Below are 17589 nucleotides of genomic sequence, written 5' to 3' on the forward strand. Positions count from 1 at the left end.
GGATCTTGAGGAGGAGGCGTACCCAGGGAGGCATCCAACAAGTCTCGTACTTCAATGATTTGTAAGAAGAGTCGTCTGTTAAGAAGGGCAGACGAACTGATGTTGTAGGGATAGCGCACAAAGGGAGGTGGCTTCAAATTACTCGCTAAAGAGGTTCTGCTGGTGAGTCAGCTATCGTGAACTGCGGGGTGTTACCACCTTTTCCACAGTCAGCTTCCCGCCCAAGGGTGTTTCTACCTTTTCTTGGAATGAGGCCTGCTATGACAAGGAATTTCTTCATTTTCTCCCATAACAGGTTTGTTGTTTTTTTCTCCCTCTTTTTCTTTTTCTTTTCCTTTTTTGTTTTCTTTTTTCTTTTTTTTCTTCTTGTTTTTTTTTCTTAAGAAAGAGAATGGTAGAAATACCATATATCTGGACCAACCTCACCACCGTTGTTGGATCAGACGAGAAGAGAACAATGTCGGGTTGAGATGTTTCTGCGAGGGGGTAGTAGAACAAGACCACCTCATGAGGAGAATCATAATGGCTATCAGAATCACAACAAGAAGGATAGTGCGACATCCAAAAGGAAAGAGGTAGATCGACTATGATTGTCAAGATCCCTAGGGAGGGAAGTACTTCTTCAGGCGATAGCCATTGATGAGGAAAGGATCATTAGAGGCATCAACGTCTGCACCTGAACAAAGCCGTTAGGATTGACGGTGGCCATCCACCATTGTTGGAGCTTGCCAGGAAACTTGCCAAATCTCGAGAATCATAGGCTAGAACAAGATCACCTTCTTTGAACTCCTTGCGCTTGATGAAGCTGTCATGATAGGCCTTGTGTCACGCTTGAGTGGATTCCATGCACTGTAGGGCCATCCGCTGTATCTCATCCAAGCATTCCAAGTGCAGGAGACGGCGTTGCAGTGACTTATTATCTCCCAAGCATTCTTTAACTGCCACTCGCAAAGAGGGCAATTCCAGCTCAATAGGGAAGACAGCTTCTGTACCATACACTAGCTGGAAAGGGGTATGTCCTGTAGCTACCTTATGGGAGGTTCTGTGCGCCCATAGAGCCTCTGTAAGTCGATCGTCCCAGTCGCGATGATGTGTGGCAATCGTTCTTGTTAGAATCGAGCAGAGGATGCGATTGGTGACTTCAACTTGGCCATTGTCTTTAGGGTAGTAAGGAGTGGACTTGCGATGGCGGATCTTATACAACTCAGTCAGCTCCTCCATGATTTTGTTAACATCTGCTTTGTTCATTAAGAAGGAGAGGGCTTCATGATCCACATAGAACGTGAAATGCGTTGACAGTAGATAGTGTCAAAACTTCTCCAGTGCAAACACCATTGCCAAGCCCTCAAGCTCTGTCCTGTATAGTTTCGTTCCCTATCAGTGACCTTTCGGCTTGCATAATATATCGGTTGATCTAATTTAGAGGGGCCCTTTTGACATAGGACAACACCTAGCCCTTAAACTGATGTATCTATGTGCACATGGAACTCCTTCGTCCAATCAGGGGGCTGCAAAATAGGTGCTTGGATAAGGCACTGTTTTAGGATATTAAAGGTCTCTTCACAGTCATCAGTCCAAAGGAAATCAACTTCTTTCCTTAGGAGCTTGTGCAGAGGGGCTGCCTTATTTGCAAAATGTGCAATAAATCTTCTGTAGTAGCCCACATGGCCAAGAAATCCTCTCAATCGCTTGAGGTTTGATGGTGCTGTTAAGGTGGCAATCTTTTCAATCTTTGCCGGGTCTATTGCAATCCCTTGTGCAGAGATAATATGGCCCAGCAAAACTCTTGATGAGACGCCAAAGACACATTTGTCGGGGTTGAGAGAAATCCCATACTCTCGGCATCTGTCAAAACATTGCTCGAGGTGTCCCCAGTGCTCACAGACCAAACTATAGACACAAAAGTCATCAAGATACACCTCAATGAAATCATGCAGATGATTCTGGAAGGTAGCCATCATTACTCGTTGGAAGGTGGTAGAAGCATTACAGAGCCCGAATGGCATCACTCTGAAGGCATAGGTCCCCCATTCTGTGGTGAAGGTTGTTTTGGATTGGTCCTCTTTTGCAATTTGGACTTGGTTATATCCGTTGAATCCATGCAAGAGGGAATACAACTCATGGCCTGCCACTGTGTCCAACAGTTGATCTGTAAAAGGGATAGGGAAATGATCCTTCTTCGTCTTCGAATTGAGCTTTCGAAAGTCGAAACATATTTGAAGTTTCCTGTTCTTCTTAGGTACTACCACAATGGGCGAAACCCATTCACTGTTAGCCATGGGATAAATGAACTCTGCTTCAAGAAGTTTCAATAATTCGGCCTTCACCAGAGCAGAGTAATTAGGATTCATACGCCTTTGTCTTTGCCTTACAGGTTTGGCATCGTGCTCTAGGTCAATGTGATGTTGGTATACTGTGGGATCAATCCCCTTTAGGTCTTTATATGACCAAGCAAATACATCGAAGTTCTCTTTTAGTAAATCTCGTAGGACCACTAGTTCTTCTTTTGGAAAAATTGAGACCCACTTTTAGGTGATGTTCAGTACCGTCAATATCTAGGAACGTTATTTGTCTTTCACCTTCCACTTCGCGGATAAACGTCCCACGGATTGCTTCTGGGTAGAGGTCTGACTCTTTCAAGAGAGTAGTATCCTTTTCTGATGTTCCACTAGAACCAGTGTCCTCCTTCTGAACAAATGACTCATTCGTCTATTTAGGTTGCTGGAAGGGTATCAGAGCTTTGTTTGCTTCTGTGTGAGTGGTAATTTCTTCTGGACTTAGGGATTTATCTTTAGAGGATGCGTCCAGGAATGTCACATAGCATGGACCTTCTAGGAGCCGGGGCTCTGAGGGCTTTGGCTTTTGTTGGCAGGGGGCATCATCATCATCTTTTCTTTGGACTGAACAGTCAGGGTGATAGGAGCCATTGGTGAACTTAATTTGTATGCTTCTAATCCATTGCTTATACAGATTTTGGATACTTTGTGGTCCATTGGTCAACCCAAATGGAACCATTGTCATTCCATCCAGCACCCGGAGATCTTCAGCCTCTAAGGTCTCTGTAGGACATCAACAAGATCATCCTCTATCAGAGAGAATTCTTCATCTGTACTTTCATATCCTGCTTCATTTTCTTCCTCTTCATTTTCATCCTTGTCCTCTGGAGGCTCTGTCTCTGCTTCTATAGAGGCTCTGTAGGAGAAGAACAGATCTTCTGCCTCTGCATCTGCTTCTGCTCTTGTCAGCAGAGCTTCTGACTCTGCTTTTGGCTTTGGCTCTGTATCTATTACTGTCTCTGTAATTGTCTCTGTATCTGCTCTGTCTCTGCTCTATAGCTACTCTATATCTGCTCTGTCTCTGTACTGTCTCTGCTCTATAACTATAATGTCTCTGCAATGTCTCTGCTTTGTCTCTGTAACTGTCATGTAATAGGGAGAACAGTACATCTATGCTTCTATTTCACTATCAGAGGTGATTTTCGAAGTTAATTCTAGTTGAGGTAGGAGGTATTCACCCATGGACAAGGATTTTACATCCCGTGGCAGTTGGCTTACAGTGCCCACTGTTAGGGATTGTGCCTCTGTTTTCTTAGGAAAGATCTGCTTAACAACCTCTTCATCTCCTGATGCACCATCTGTTACCTCATTGGAGGAGTCAGTTATGACTTCAATGGATGTGGATCCATTGCCTTTTTGCAATCCATACAACTTTAACACTTCTTTGTTGGGTCCTTTGCCTAGGGTTAAAGTTCCTTTGAACTGGTTCATCCTAGCTCTTGCTTCAAAAAGCCAAGGTCTTCCCAACAGCAGAGGGTATGAGGTCCCATAAGAATTTGGTTTGACCACCAGATAGGTCAGCCAATAATCTCTTCCTGCAAGGGTTGTTTTTACGTATGGGAGGATGCCCAACGGTTTGACTCTGCTTTGGTCTACCAATCTGATAAGCCACTATGTAGGTTGAATTCCTTGCAACCCTAGGTCCTTCATTGTCACATCCGTCATTATGTTTACTGATGAGCCTCCATCAATCAATGCATCTGAAATGAAGCATCCTTCTATCCATACACTAATCTCTGGGGTTCTAGGATCTAGGAAGGCATTAGCCAAATCTACTTTCTTTACAGGCTCCGGGGCCTTATTGGTCTTGGTCGCTGTTGAAGGAGCGATCCTTAGTCCACGCTTTCTTGTCAAGATGCTTTTGAATCTCTTTCGGCAATTGGGAGATAGCATCAGCAACTGTCGGAATGTTAAGTTTGGTTTAAAAGTGTCTACGTCTTTGACCAAGTCATAATCTTTGATAGGATCCACATGCTTCTCTAGCCTGCTCGGGAATGGGGCTACACCCATTTTCATCTTTCCTTTTTCTTCTAATAATTGCAGCATTGGCACTTCTTCTATCTCTGGAAGTGCTTCTGTATCATCTATCTCTTGGGCCTCCGGTCCTGTCTTTGGGACTGTCTTTATAGCTCTCTGTGGCACTATAGTGCTCTGTACTGTACTGTTCTGTTTTGTATTGCTCTGTCCCTTTGTTGGTAGGTTGAACTTCACAGTCTTGGCAGAAGAGTTATTTTCATTCTGAACCACTAGTTCCTTCTTCTTGGTGTGTGTAATAGTGGCAACTTCCAACTCTACCAAATTAGAGGCATGCTCTTATACCTTCTGTTGGCTATCAGTGGCATTGGCCTTTACAGGGGCTAGACTTGGACAGTCCTTTGCAATGTGGCCTTCACCTTTGCATCGACTGCAAAAGGGCTTGTAATCCACAGATCGTCTAGGGTTTGGAAAATTCGGGGAGATATGTCCCTTTTCTCCACACCTGTAACATTCCACCTTTGATCTCTGACCACCTCCAGACTGTCGTCCTTTGTAACTTTGAGAGGGGAACCTCCTTGGACCAAAATTAGGACCAAATTCTCTAGGATTTGGTCCAATATCCTGTGTTGTCATTTTGTATTCCAGCAAGTTAAATCTTTCATTTTCATCCTTCTGTCTTCGTTCATGCATCTCTTTCAGAGAGCAAATATCCTCTGTATGGTTCTTTCGCAAATAGTAGAAACAGAAGGCTCCAGGAATGGTTGGTTTTGGGTACATTCAGTGGCTAAATGTCCCGCTTGATGACACTTTCCGCACCATGTATTAGAGCGCATCACATCTCTTCTAGCTCCTGCAGAAGTGGATATATTGGCAGTATTCACCTTCAACGTCTGTAACTGCTCTGTAATCACATCCAGAAACTCTTTCTTGATACTTGCAACTGATTTGGATAAGTAGTCCTTCAGATTTTCACCTCTTGAAGTGCTTGTTGTAGGATTTTGGGAAGAGTTCGTAATTACTGCATACACTGGTTGGGTCGATCCAGAAGGTCCTCTATTCTGGCTTTGATTCAGAGCTCCTGTTGAGACTTGGGGTTGTTGATTCCAATTCATAGGGTTCCACTGTTGTTGAGTTGCCATTGGAGGAACTGTTTGAGGCCACTGTTGTTGTGGTTGAACCATTATTTGAGGCACTGTCGTCTACGGTGACCATAGTGGGTTAGGTGCGTTATACTGCGGCACTGTTTGCATTTAGGAATAGGGGTAGGGAACTATTCTTGGGATTGCATTTGGTGGGTATACTATTCCTAGCATGGGAGGAGGTAAGACTCCTCTTCTTGGAGTCATTGATAGCCTTGCTTCAACTTCGTCATACAATCTTGCACCTTCCACTGCAGCTTGCAGATTGACTGGTCTTCTCAATTCTACAAACTTGCAAACTTCTGGTTGTAGGCCCTTGAGAAACACTCCTTTCTAGATACCTTCATCCAAATGATGGTTAGTCCATCTCTTCAGGATGGATTCCATTCGTGAGCTTCTACTCTTTCTCTAGAGGACTGACTTAGGTTCATGAACTCCTCTCACATCTGCTCTTCAAAACCTTCACACCTAAATTTAGTGAGAAAGGCCAACTCCAGGTCGTCCCATGTGCCAAAAGTTCTTGCAGCTTGTCTCTCATACCACTGAAACACCGTGCCCTTGAAAGTGGCCGGGAAGATTGCTAACCAATGCTCAGGGGTTCTGGCATTCTGCAGCAGGTTGCGGGTCTACATTTGCTGGCATGTCATCAATATTTCCAAGATGAATCTGACTAGGAAGGGGGCCTTGAGTTGCCATGGGGACTTCTGTAAAGAGTGTTTTTAGGGCGTCAAGGGAGGCTTCTGTTGCAAGCTCGTTCTCAGCTTTGATTTTTGCCTTCTCTCTTCTCACGTACCTCTAGACTTGTTCTAACGCTTGCCTCTTTATTGCGTCATTCATCAGGGGTTGGCTCCAACCAGTTGGTCTGGACTCAACAGGATAGTATCAAAGGGGGCTTCAGTCTCTGAGGGATTCTCTGGCCAACATCTCTTCTACTTCCTTCTTTTCAACATCTCTGAATTCAACTTTCAAACCACTACAGAGGGGAAGATATTCTATTCTGAAAGTATCAAAACTCATTCTTCTTAGGATCGTTGTTATGCCATTATAATAATGCTAGCTTCTGAGGGTTTCAATAGTGTATTTTGTAAAAGAAACTATGTCTACCAACTTCTAGTCGGTTGCTAATTGGACAAACAAAAGATTGTCAGTGCACCAAGCATCCCACGTATCTTGCTATTGAGCATCCACGAACAAGTTCCAACTCTTTTCCTTCTTGTCTTTGTGAACCTCCAGATACCACGATTTCTGAAGCTTCTTCACAATCTCCCACTTGATGATGTCTGGAAACTTCTCTATGAATACCAAATCTTCCATAGATGGTCATTCTCTCTATTTCTGCTCTTTAGTTTGTTCCCAAACAGTTTGCCACCAAGATGCAAGTTTATGTTTCTTCAACAGGAAGAGGAAATAGTCCACCACATAGAGCATGCATCATGATGGCGATATGTTTCCGCCATTGTGGGATGAACTTCTTGTGGAAAGTGGCTTTGATTATGAGAAATTCCAACTCTTTAGTGGAAGAACGAACTTTGCAAACATCCATTGAATTCTTCTCTTCTTAGCAATGCCATTTCTTTCATTTTCAGCCTCTTCTGATGCTTGTTGATGGCAAGTTTCCCTGGTGCACACCAAAAACATGGAGCCCCAAGAGAAACACCAAGGAAAAGGGAATTCTCTTGCAAGAAAATCTATTTTGTAACATCAACAAGCTTTTATTTCATTCTTTTGATGATAAAAACAAAAAAAACTTCAAATCTTCATGCATCATCATAGTAGATATCTCCCACGGATTTAATAGAATCAACCATAATCTTCAACATCTTCATAGAATCCATCAATATAACAAAGAACACAAAGGAATGCACCATCTTTGAATGGAAATCAATCACATAATATCCTTCTTCAATGTCTTTATAGTTCTCTCTATCAATCTCTCATATACAGTTACACTGTTTTTATAGAATTGGCTATCTCTGACTCTCTCTCTCTCTATCTCTATCAATAGTACATCATCTCCTCATCACAATGCTCTCATAATAACTCTCAATAATCCTTTTTAGGTCGTAGATGCACCTCCCAAGAGGTATGTCTGATATGAAGAGTCACCAGAGCCACTACAGTGTCTTTTCACAGCTCACTACTGTCACTGTCACTTCAATCTTCTCTTTAGTCTTCAGCAGCTGTGAGAGCAGAGTTTTGAGCCCGGCATGTGCCTAAAATTTGCCAAAAACTCCGGAATTTAGGGGAAAAATATTCGACATCGAAGGCGGCGGATGCAACTAGGACGATTTTAAGTACCAAGTGAAAGACGGCTTTTAAAAGGCGCCCGAGAGACACTTATGGATTTTTGACAAATTTTTCGACTGTCGTACGGGATGCTGGGAGCTATCAGTCTCAGTGCGGGATATCGAGACGGACGGGCAAGATTTTTCAGAGGGAGAATCGGAGTCCGGACGCGGAAGAGGCAAAAAATTGGCCAAATTTGAAAAGGTGGACAAAACTTAGGCCAAAAGGGGGTGCCCTTTGGGAGGAGGCACCACCCCTCCCTCATTTTTTCACGTGGTGGTAGCATCTTCATGCCAAAAATGGCGCCGAAAAAATCGCTCCCCCCCCCACAAATCATAAATGGATCATACAAGCAACCTATCTAACAGACAATGCCCGGCAAATTCTCCTTCTTCCTTGATCATATTGCTGGTCTTCATGCGAGATATGGCTGACTGAATGAAGAGATCAGAATCTAGTCTTTTGATGGGACCTGAAATGGGCCGGCACTGGCTATGGCACTAGCCAGACCTCATGCTCATGACACACAAACACCCTCACGGCCTTGCGGACCAGGAGCATCAATCTAATGCTAAAGGACAAACTGTCCTAAAGCTTAATTCATGCGTTTATAGTTTATAGTCCAACGGTTCCCTTAAGCTCCTCAAAGGGAAAACCCATACACATTGGCAACGCCATGATCACACACATATGGAGGCAACCTCTCGGTAGAAACACCGCGGCCCCATTGCAGCTCTCCTACATCGTAGGGATTGACCGCTTGATGCATTGCTCAACATATAACACAAACGAACACAAACTCCTCTTTTTTATATTTCTCGTATTTCCAGGAGATATACCATGTGTCCTCCCTTAACAGTCCCTTAGGAAACCGACCCTCTATCCTATAGTACGGAATAACCTTATACTCTCAATCGTGGGTCAAAGTCCTAAGAAAACAATTGCTGTGCAGTCCAGGAGATTTTCCTTTGATACCATGAACCATGCGTAGTGTATAATGTGAATGGTTTAGTGCACAAACAAAAGAAAATCAGCATTGTGCATCATGTGAAACCAATCTTTTCATGATTTCCATGCTAACGTGTATGTATTGAAACGAGGAGAGACACCGAGCCTTACGCTCACGCTGCCTTTCCCTTTATTTTAAAACCACGTCCTATAGGCATGATGCAACACATAAATCAGATTTTTATTCATATTTTGATACTCAAACTCCCCTCTCACCCTACTGTTTAATGTTTTGCATTCGTTGATAGGTGAAATAGTCATTTTATGTGTATTTCTTTATAAAGAAAGCGATAAATAGGGACATAAATATAGAAACGAGGGTAAACCGAGGCCAACCTCGTGCTCTACCTTCATCATACATTGCACAAACACACATGTAATTTTTTGGAATTTTCTTTTTATCGTTTCGTAAATTTCTCCCATTTAAAACCCATTTTTCACCATTTTTTGGTATTTTTCCTCTATTTTCTTCAATAAAAAGTGACTAAAAATTAAGATTGATTATGGGCTGTGGCCCTTAGGTTCTTTGACAGTAAAATTTCAGGGTTTTGTTGATGTTATGTCTCATATTTTCCATTTATTTTGCAAAAAAAATCCATTTTACCCCTTAAACGCATGTTTTGCGGGTTTTATAACACTAATTCCAGCCATATCACTTATGATTCTCTAATTTTCAAAGCATAAACTGATCAAACTCATAGTAAACAACATCATAATGCATAATTAGCCCATGGGAACAATGTTTCATCAACCAAATAGCATAAAAACTCATTTTTTCTTCATAAAAATTGAATTACCGCTTAGGCTTTGTGTCTCGGGATCTCGGTTTTGGTACGGAACTGCGGGTCAGCCCTCATTCAATGTCTAGCATCTTCACAATTAGCAATCTTCATGTCTTCATTGATCCGGAAGCAATCCGGTTCCAACCGGACAAGCTTTTCTTCACCATTCTTCATTTTCCTCTTGCACACAAGAACAACCCCTTAGGGGCAAGAGAGGGAGGAGAGAGAAATACTAGAATCAGAATTCTCCATCCAGGCCACCATTGGATGGGCGAAGCATGGTGATAAAGACAGAGGGAAGATCGGGGGTAATGTCGATTGCAGGGGTTGCTTTGAGGCTGGCATCATGATCTCCACCCATGTTGGCGCAATTTTCGAAGTCAAATAGGCGGCGTGCTCCTCCATCTTTCTCTCACCGCAATTTTGCCCAAAGTTTCATGCTACATAAAATTTTTGGGCTCCCAAAGGTCACTAGCCACTTGGCCCAAATTTTGTCCACCTCTTCGCATCTTGATCTTCTTATGGCCATTTCCCCGTCCGGGCTCCAAATCGAGTATTGTAAATTTCCGGGCATCTGGCTTGACATCCTGCATCGGCTGGCAACTCCTGACAATCTGCACGGCAGTCTGAAAAATTATCAAAAATCAACAAGTGTCGCTCGGGCGCCTTTTAAAAGTCGTATTTCACTTGGTGCTTAAAATCGTCCTAGCTGGAGCCACCACCTTCGATGTTAAATATTTTTTTCCTAAATTCCAAATTTTTGAAAATTTTAGGCACATCCCGGGCTCAAAACTCCACTCTCATATTTCTCTCTCCTCCCTCTCTCTCCTCTCTATGGGCTGTTCATGTGCACTATCTTGAAGGAGGAACAGGGAAGGAGATTGAAGGAAACGGTGATGGAGATTGATGGAGATGCTGAAGATTGATGTGCAGCATTGGATTGAGAGCAATGGAGGCTCCGTCTACTGATCACGCAGTCATTTAATGCATCTCGGGTTTCGTAAAAACACGGTATGACCATTTTTATGAAGAAAATGAAGGGTTTTTTGGTATTTTATGATGGTAATGATGTTCTTATTGGATGAAAATTTGTTAGAGTGTTGGTTGTATCATGATTAGTTACTGTTTATAAAAAAATTTTGATTTTGCAATGATTTACATGCGCTATTTAATTCTCGTAAAATCCAAAATGCGGTTTTTAAGCGGTAAAATGATAGTTTTGTCGTTTTGAGTGGGTGAAATGTGTTCCTATGGGAGGAAAAAATGGAAAATAAATTGAATGTTAGTATGTTGAAGTGATTGGAACAAGAAAAATAAAAAAATAGCATATTTTATTGACAAATAAATCAAAAAATAGAGAAAATAATGAAAAAATAGAAATACGCTTCACAAAAATAAGAAAAAATATAATGATTGTTTGTGGATGTATGGTAGTGGCAAAGCATGAGGTTTGTTTGCCCTATCTCCTTGTCAAAGTTGGTGATTTATTGCCTTTTATACGTCAAAACATGACAAAATGAACCTCTACACCTATGCAACGAAAGCAATACCTAAACATAGGGGGTTGGGATGTTTGAATGGTGCGATTTGTGTGCTGATTGTTGCTGATTTTCTAATGCATATCATGATATAGAGTTTGTTGTATTTTAACTAAGAGGATAGTAGCACGGGTGTTGTCTCGGTGCTATCCTTACATCGCCACAACGAGTTAGTGAATGAGCATTGTAGAGCCCGGTTGTGCACAACACGTTTCTGATTGAAAATTATATTTGAGCACTTTAGAATTATCCACTTTTGCATGTGCATGTCAACCATGGTATCAGAATACAAAGGACTGGATGCATAGCACCTGTTTTCGATTACGATGACCCACGCTTGAGTGCGGAAAGGCAACCTAAGTCGTAAGATAGACGTTCATTTCTTGGGGAATTATTTGGAAAGTACACATGGTATCTTCTGGAATACTTTCAAAATGAAAGAGTGGAGTTTGATTGTTTGTTCTATATGTTGAGCAGTGCATCAAGGGGCCAATCCCTACGATGTAGGAGAGCTACAGTGGGGCCGCAGTGATTCCGAGGTTGCCTCCCATGTATGTGATTATCGTGGCATTTATTGCCAATGTGTAAGGGTTCTCCATCTGTGGAGTTCATAGAAAGAGAAACATTGGACTACAAAACTATAAACGCATAGATTAGGCTTTAGGACAGTTCGTCCTTTAGCAACAGATAGACACTCTTGGCCCGCGAGGCCGTGAGGGTGTGTTTGTTTGTTATGAGCATGAGGTCCGGCTAGTGCCATAGCCAATGCCGACCCATTTGAGGTCCCATCAGTGGTGCGTCTGTCGGGAGCTGCCAACGAGTGGTGGTTCTCGAATCTAGGGTTTTTAGGGACCAAAAATTTGGTTTATGTCCTCTGACAAGGACCGTCAAGCTAAAATACAAAAAACAGAACGTGCTGAGAGGGCTAGATGGCGGTTGGAGATTGTAAGACGCTATTCTCCTCAAAGGAGCAGCCCGATATGCATAACAAGCAGTGGTCTTAGTAACCCAGCTGTTACACATAGTCCTTTAGGTGCAGGAGGAAGCGCAAGTTCTTCCTCTCTTCCACCAAGTCAATCCACTTCAAGTGGGGATGTGATCCCATCAGTCCAAAATCCTATTGTCAATCCGATTGTCGTCATGGCACAACCTATTGCAATTCCTGCAGGGACGCCGAATCTACCAGCTTTAGGAGTTCCTTTGCCCATTTTTAATGGGTTAGCTAAAGAAGATGCGGAGTTTCACATTTGTGAATTCCAAAGATTAATGTTTAATTACCACATCCAAGATGAGGGACATATTATGATGTTCTTTAACATGACATTAAAAGCAAGGGTTGCAATATGGTATCATAGCATAGAAACTGGAACCATAACCACAATCGACCAATTTTATGAAGCTTTCCGAGGAGAATATGCCCCTGAAAGAGGTGGCCAATACTGGTTGTGTGTTTTGAATGTAATGCGCCAAGATCCCCATGAGAATGTGAAAGCCTATGCCAAGAAGCTTAAGGAAGTATTTCGTAAGTTACAAACTTACATTCCTATTCCGCCAGCTGCCCAATTGCAATACTTCTTGCATAGATTGGATTTCAATATTCAGGTACAATTGAGCAGTGTGGCTTTGGCTGATATAGACACCGCCATCACACGACCAGAAGGAGTAGAGTCACGATTACAAATGGCCTACTCCTCTCGAATAAATCTTAAAGCGAGTCTAGTACCTGGAGGCAATTTACCATTGATAAATGGAAGTCAAGGGATGCCTATGAATAACCCTAATGGGAGAGGAAGCATGGTTCAAAATGTACCTTTGCTGCCAGCTCCTCCTAGTGTGACTATGCCTATGGCGAGTCAGTTGGCTCCACCAGATGTTGGAGGCCAAGCTTCGAACCCTAATGTTATTCCTGTGAGTCAACAACCAATGCTCAATCAAGTTGTTAGGCCAATGGAACGACGGATAGATGATCAAGGCTATGAGTCGAGTGCCTCTAATGTCCTTGGCAAAGTTAATGATATGATGAAGCACTACACCGACATGATTTTTGAACAATATCGGCAAATAGATGTTGACGTCAATCTCCTGAAGAAGCAGCAAAATCGGATAGGGAGTTGACGCCTGAAGAGGGTGTTCCATCAAGATTCAGTTGTAAGTCGTGTGGCAGACAACATTTCCCTAGAAACTGTCCAAATGTTAAATGTGATATTTGTGGAAAGTCGGGCCACTTAGCCGCTACCTGTTGGAGTAAGATTAGTTCCCTCCAACAAGGGAGTAAAGAACCAGGTCCAGTTAATCATAGAGCGCAAGGTAATAACCTCTTGCAAAATGTTGGACCAAGACAAATATTGCAAAGGGGAAATACCACTATAGAGGAGTTGCCACAAGGCAATAGAGTCAGCCTTATTGAGATTGCACGCGTCAATGGCGCTGAAACCTCTAACCTATGAGCCATGACAAGAGGCCAAAAGACCTGATGCTACTTGTGAATGCACAAATGGGTGGAACCACAACGATAACGGGAATTCCTGATTCCTTTCCGACCTCTATTTTGTCTTTTATCTGGTGACGGATGAAGTCAGAGAGGATTATTTCTATTTTTCTTTCCTTTTCGAACTGAATTCCCTTGTCATGGTTGAAGTCGGGAAGGATTTTCTGGAAGATAAAGCCCTTACTGTCTAACAGCGAATCCATAGCTTCAAACATTGATAAATCAATTCAGTGGAGAATTGGTGATGGGACAGAGTATGCACAAGCTAAATCCTGCTGGAAACTCTTGACTGTTTGGACAGATTAATTAGTAATAAGAAAAATAGGCTTATTCAGGGAGGAAGGAGACTATAACTTATCAGATGAGATCTAGAGGAATTCTTCACAGAACTTCATGAGCCCACAGTTTACAATGAAATTGCTGACTGGAAATTCAGAGAGCTCCCTTCAGGATGGGATGTTGAAATTTTCTCTCCAGAAGTTGAATCTGTTTCCAATAGTTCCCACTTCATGAAATCTCTGCCCTTTTTGTGTTTCTTATACCAGAAAATATGTGTCTTAGAATAAAGCAAAGCGACTCGATTAGATTCGGATTGCACTGAGGAAACATAGGATGATTCCACACAGGGAGTACCACTTCTAAACCTTGTGCTTGAAGAGCCAAAACAAAATTTTCTAAGTCTTTGGGAATGGGAATAGTACCCAACACAACCATCATGTTGCAAGTTGTTAAGAAAGAGGATTGAAAGAGAAGAGGCAATAGCTTTTGCCACTGAACTCACAGTGACAGCATCATTTCGACGTCGTGAGGGAACAGCCATAGCCTTTCCCAAAGCCACATACAGACCTCTAGCAGCAGTAGCTAACCTCACCATCATTTCATGATTCAAGATGTGGGAACCTAGAGAACAGACAGGTTGTTCTGCATAGCCTGATCTTGTTTGATTGATTCTTCTATCTTGGAATTTCTCAAGAACCTCTATGGCCGCGACTTTGCTTTCAAAAACCCTTCGACAACGGTCTCAATGCATTGATCGACCGATTGTATAGACGCGGCGGCCCTGTAAGTCACTCATCTTTCTTGTCCGTAGTTACCATGAGATATTTGAATGCATTATTGTATGGTGGATTGATGTGTTGTTTTTTTTTCTACAGAGTTTATTCGATGCTCCTTTGCGGCGGGATGAGCTTTCGGGGGATGAGGATTTGTAGCTCGCCCTTAGATCCCTAGAGCCCACACACCTTTATTTTTGAGTCGTCTGATCTATGTAGACATTTTCTATGTATTAGTGATATCCTGTCATGATTGTACCAATCGCTTTTTATGCAATCATGTATTTATTTCATGTATCAGTTTTATGATTTCAGTATACATTCTTTTTGTTTGCAAGCGCTTTGTACACAGTAGTGCAGAAACAGTTTTGTATGGCTCACAAAATTTTTTTAATGCCTTTACCGTCACTATTAGCGTCGCAAATTTTATTGCTCGCGTCGCTATTGCCATTGCTATGCGCGTCACAAAACGTCAGTATTAGCATCGCTATTGGCGTCGCAAATGCGACGCTGATAGCAATGCCAATAGCGACACTAATAGCGACGTCAATACCGACATTTCTATGGCGTCGTTAATAACGACGCTTTTTGCGATGACAGGGGCAAATTTTGTTGTTTATATTTTCATCTCTTTAAACGTCGGTATAAGGCCTATATCTTGTAGTGTGTCTCTCTTGTTCTCTCTACTCACCTCTTGCTTTCACTCCCTCTCTCTCTCTCTCTCTCTCTCTCTCTCTCTTCCAGCATTCAAGTTGCTAAGCCTTCTCCCTAAGGCCTCCTATCCCGCCTTTAGTGATTGTGGGGGTTTATATAATAAGGAGGGGGGATTATTACTAGGGGGTGGAGAGGATGTGGAGTGGTGGTGTCTTTCCCTCCCCCATCCATCACTTGTTAGGTTGCATGGCTACAGGAATAGGCCCGTGGCCTCCCTCTCCTCGTACTCATCACCACCCTCCTTCCCCTCGCTATCGTCTTCTCTTCCTGCCATGTTTTCACCACTATCTCCTCCTCCACGTCGGCATCTCCCGCCGTCTTCAACTCCATCCTTTCTCTTTCCACATTGTTGTGACTGTTGTCTTCTCCTTAAAATTAGGGGGTCTATACAGGGCAGTGGTATATTATATCCTCTCCCCCTTAGAGAACTCGAGATGTCCTCATCTCGAAAGAACTAGGGAAGACAAGCATTGATGGGTCTTAAGGCCCATGCGTTAGGACCCACCATGCGTCTAATGCACTACTTTTATCACTCATAAGCATGTGGTCTTTTGAAACAACATCTTATTGCATTAGATTTATCCAAGTCTGGATTACAAGAGAAGCGTTTATTATAGTTACATCTCATGGATATCTTCTAGGTGTTTCCTAAGTATATGGTATATTCTAGATCACTAGAGCTTGTATAATTTCATTCCTTGTAAGTTCAAGTTCTCTTTCAGTCCTGTTGGGACAATTGGCATGGTTATGTCCAATGTTGTGGCGCTCAGAGCATTGGTATTTAGGGTGCTTTGGACATTTCCTTTTGAAATGACCTAGCTCCTTGCAATAGAAACAACGCGAAGCTTTATCACTTGGAGTCACAAGATTTTTGGTCGTCCTTGGTAGGATTTTCTTCTTTAGGCCAAATTGTCCTTGGATCCTTTTAGCAAATTGAAGTGGTCCTTTATCGCGAAAACTTTGTTTCCGAATTGTCCTCTTTTTAGACCTGGACTGAGGTCCATGGTCAATCGACTTTGCTTTTAGTATTAAAGAATAATCCCAAACTTCGTCATTGTGGCAAGACCCAATCTATATTAGTCGAGAAGAATACTTAAGGAAAAATCATTGCAAGTTATAGTTGTCATCCTTGCTAAAGTATCTCTAATCATTGCAAGTTCTAGGCCCCAAATAAATGCAACTCATATTACTCGTGTTAACTGTAGTTACAATAGTAAAGTTAATTCCAATATAAGTTGGGTTACATGTTGATAGAACTTCTAGGATTTCTAATCATCCTAAAGAGCTGTAGTAGGCTCTAGGTCTTCGTCTTCATCGGACTCCTCTATGTATCCATAGACTTCACTTCTGTAGCCCCATTTTCTTGGAGATTCACTTTCTTCTAAGGCAGTCTGCTTGGATGTGTCCTAGCTCATTGCAGTGGAAGCATTGACGGTAGAGACATCTCCTACCGATGTGCCCCATTTCTCTACATGTGTGGCATCTCTTGCCCTGATCTCGAGGATCATCTTTGTCACCATTGCCCGAATTAAGTTCTTGGACGATTGGCTTTGATCAAACTAATACATCTTGCAAGTCCATTGGATGCATTGCTTCAAGACTATAGTTTAGAGGAGTGTTCACGCCATGGAAAAACTTGGATACTTGTTGCGTAATATCCATAGACAGTGCGTATTTTAGTAGGGTCACAAACTTTGAGTAGTAAGCTTCCAAGGTTAATTCCAACTTCTTGAGCTTGAAGAATTTATTCATCCTGAAAGTCTGGTAGGTTGGCAGAAGCTATTGTCTGTGTACAACGTCTTTCAGCTAAGCCCAAGTAATAGTGGCTTCAAGAACACCTTGATCATTGCACCATTGCTTCCACCATATCCGAGCCTAGCCAATTAACTTAAGTTTTGCTATCTCTGCTTGATTGGTAGTAGCAATTCCGGAAGTAGAGAAATAATCATCCATTGACTCAATCCATATCTCTGCCTTTGCTGCGACGTCTATCCCTTCTCCATCAAACTCGGGTACCTTAATTTTCTTGAGAATAAAATTCTTCTCTTGAATATCTGTATTTGTAGGTGTAGAGGGTGCCTAAAAATCAAGCCATACCACTTAGGCTATTATGTTTAGAATATGTCTACAAACTGAGAGAGGAGTTTTGAGCCCGGGATGTGCGTAAAATTTGCCAAAAAATCCAGAATTTAACGAAAAAATATTTAACATCGAAGATGACGACTCCAGCTAGGACGATTTTAAGCACTAAGTGAAAGACGACTCTTAA

Source organism: Lygodium microphyllum, chromosome 4, assembly GCF_053477565.2.
Source record: "Lygodium microphyllum isolate KBCC chromosome 4, Lygodium_microphyllum_v1.1.10, whole genome shotgun sequence".
Taxonomy (NCBI): domain Eukaryota; kingdom Viridiplantae; phylum Streptophyta; class Polypodiopsida; order Schizaeales; family Lygodiaceae; genus Lygodium; species Lygodium microphyllum.